The 3590-nt window shown below is 39.8% G+C and overlaps 1 non-coding gene across 1 annotated transcript; it reads right to left on the bottom strand.

Annotated features, from left to right (window-relative positions):
- Nucleotides 1-1792: 1792 nt before the first annotated feature.
- LOC125242430 lies at nt 1793-1985 on the bottom strand. Its single transcript, XR_007178872.1, has one exon. It is a non-coding gene; the product is annotated as a U2 spliceosomal RNA (small nuclear RNA).
- Nucleotides 1986-3590: the final 1605 nt, after the last annotated feature.

The following is a 3590-nucleotide window of genomic DNA, read 5'->3' as shown; positions in this document are numbered from 1 at the left end:
TTTTGTTGTTCTTTTTATAATTATCACTATTACCTTATATTTTTATATACTACTTAGAGATGTGTCGTTCGCGAGTGAGTGATTTAAAAGAACTATATCTTTTGACTGAACTCGTTCACTCTTCAACTCAGTAGCGATTCAACTCGCTCATTTCGCTCAGTAACTCACCTATATCCAAAGACCTTTACAGGGGACAGCTCAATCACATTTTTTGCCATACGAAATTAAACCTTATTGCTGAAACAGAAAGTCGATCGTATCAGACTAGCGAAAACGGTCCACATGAGAGGGCATTGTTTGGGCTGGTGTCCCTCTCGCACGTGTTGCCAGTGTTAATGAGGTTCCCATATTAGTAGTATTTTTATCTGTATATTACCTGACTCTATAACTTCTTATTTTATTTTAATGTTATATTCAAACTAGGGTTTCGATATATTTCAAAAAATTTGAAAATAATTGTAATGTAATTATTTTGATGCCAGTAAATCAAAGATTTGTATAATTAAAAAATACTTTCAATTGGGTGTTAGTAGATTTAGTAGTAACTTTGAAAATTTACTGGTATCCCCAATTTATGACAGTGATGACGTCACTGAATAATGTTGACATTGTCAGCAAGTGCGAGAGGGACACCAGCCCAAACAATTACCTCTCATGTGGACACACTTTTTGACCTAACTAAACAATCTAGTTTAATAATTCTAAATCTATGCCTATATCAGAGTTACTTGCGCGCTCTTTCCCACTCATGATTCGAATGAGCGGGGAGCGGGATGAACCAAAAGAGCGAAACGATGCCAATGTTTCGAATGACAGCTTCGGAGCGATTCGGACGGATTCGCGGTTTGGCAATATGGCGGTATCGTATCTCACGATTCGCCATCTTGCTCAAAATAGTCTGACAGATTCACTGAGCGAAATGAGTGGAATGAGCGAAAGGAGTGATATATACACAGAGAACCTCCTATAGAGTGGCAGTCTTGTATATTTGGTTCGCGATACGAGTCACCAGTGTTTGGGGTGCGAGGAGCGGGCGGGGAATGTGTTAAGCGCGCTGTGATTGGCCGTTTCAAGGACGGCGGGCAGTCGCGCCAGATGAAAAGGGACAGAAGTATGACTGTCCCTCTACTGACGCGTAAGTGGCCAATGTAAGTTGACCTATGCCGGCTCTGAATAAATTATAAATATGACTTATTTGTGGAATGTAATGCCGTCTGTTTTTAAATTTGAGCTTCTTGTTACCTTTCCACACCATTTCACACTACAGGTGGACATCTTTAAGGCATCAAAATACCCTTTTCCAATTTTTTTGTGCGAAAAACACGCGCTGCTTTCGGGTCTGTTACTTGGTCGATACTGATCGGGCACGGCGAGCGCCCGCGCTTATATCAGTGCAAATACTAGGAAGGCTGGCCACCGCGAGTCGTCTTGTAACAGATGTCTATAGGGGTTGGTCTGTGGATATATATCACCGCGAGCGAAAGATATGAATCAATCTTTTCATCTCAGTGAAGCGTTTTGCGCATCTCTAATACTACTCGCTCTTGATTAACACGTTTGACACCGAAAGCCCGCCTGGTAGCACTCATAAACTTTGCTCGGAGGCCGGAGAACCCGCACCATACAAGCGGGCGGTTATTTACGGTCTGGCTTAGGGCGCCGTTTTTTGGCTGGCAGTAAATTTAACGTTGTTAATCAATGAAAGTAATAATTCGAATAAAGCATACTCTGTGTTACTCTCATCTCAAAAAAAAAGAACATAAAATTTTGGAGTAGAATAGTTTAGATGGGTATTATGTGGGCCAATCCCGGCGGCACTGCAATGCCGGGCCGACCCGTGACGGGAGTGGAGCGAGCCCCGAACATCCCGTCGGTTTACAAAAATCAGTTTAATATACTGGTCCCTCAGTGAGGGAACTTTCAGATATTAAGCTGAAAAGAACAGATACTACACTTTGATCTTAGCCAAAAGGCCGAGAAGCGATAACTTATCAAAGTTAACTGAGAGACGCCATTAAACCAGGAAAAATCTTAACACCGCGATGTAGATTTACTATGGCGCCGATACAGCGACATCTAGCGGGATATTCGAAAACTAAAATGCCCTGCTAAGCTACATGGACGTTGATGGAACCAAGATGGAACTCATAAAATGACTTTACTTAGGGTTCCTGAGAATCATTATGCTCCATGTGCATGAGGATAAAGACCCTGTGTAAATCCACATATTTTACTATTAGCAAGACTCCAATGATTGCCGGCGCCTTATTACGCTAGATACAATATATAACTCTCCATGCTAACGGTCCTTATGCCTAACAACCTATGCTCAGGCACGGATCCGTACGTAACATTAAGTCATCTTTTTGCATTTTTTCCGGATTTTTTTTGCTCTACATGGTACAACCGAGGTTGGAACCCACGATTCTTCGATGCATCCGCACACGAGAGGTTAAGTTTTATCTGATCAAGAAAGTGTTAGAATTTGAGTTTAAAAGCATCCTAGCCCTTGAAGCAGAAGACCCATATCAAAGAGGATCGAGTATTATAGAGAGTTACTGTCAAAATAAAATGTGTAATCACCATTGCGTAATCAGTTTCCGGTTCACTTGAACCTAAACTCAAATTACCCTATTGCACAGTAAAACATAAGGTCAAAAACATATATACTCGTAAACACCTAAATTCAAAATAAACTAACGCCAAAATACCTTAGTCCCAAAACACCCTAAAATAAAAAGAACTTATCTTGATTATGTACTACTCCTACATCACCTAAATGTCATAAGAGTTGAAACTCGGATCAAACTAATCCCATAATAGACTAATCCTAAAACACACCATAAATAAAACAGTCTTAAAACACGCTAGTATCAAAACACCCTAAATTTTTAAAGCTCACTCCTAATTCTAGAACACTTAGTACAGTCAGTATCTGAAGTTTACACACCCTTAGTGTATTTAAAATAAAGTCGCGTTTAGATTGTTTTCATCATTAGGATATTTTAGGGTATTTTGGGACTAGCTTGTTTTGAAACGATTGTATTTTCACAATCGTGTAGAACATGAATCGTGTCTTACGACAATAGCTTGTTTGGGCCTACTGCTTTTATGACAGTAAGCGATCGTGATAATAGTATATAATAGAGATAAGTTCGTTTTGAATTTAGACTTTTAGGGTGTTTTGGGACTTGGGTATTTCAGTGTTAGGCTATTTTGAATTTAAGTTTATGTGAGAATATGTGTTTTTGACTTTATGTTGTACTGTGCAATAGGGTAATTTGAGTTAAGGTTCAAATGAACCGGAAACGGTAATCACAGTGCATAGACTGCCATCACTCGACACAGGCTTGAAACTTTTGAACCTCAGTTTTGACAATTTGGCCCATATTGTTAGCTTTATGTGTTAAAATGTCAAATATTAATATTAGCGCCATCTAGCCGAGCGTTCCCCAAAGGTGTAACGCCATTTAGCCCACCGCAGCTTTTTCTCGAGGGCTTTGAGGTAAGTTTTTTTCTTAGACTTAATCCGTCTATACGGAGTTACATATGTCTTTCCCCATATGCAATGGAAACCCACAGAGCCGTTT

This window comes from Leguminivora glycinivorella, chromosome 2 (assembly GCF_023078275.1).
Source record: "Leguminivora glycinivorella isolate SPB_JAAS2020 chromosome 2, LegGlyc_1.1, whole genome shotgun sequence".
Lineage (NCBI taxonomy): Eukaryota > Metazoa > Arthropoda > Insecta > Lepidoptera > Tortricidae > Leguminivora > Leguminivora glycinivorella.
This window is presented reverse-complemented; position numbering and strand designations above follow the sequence as displayed.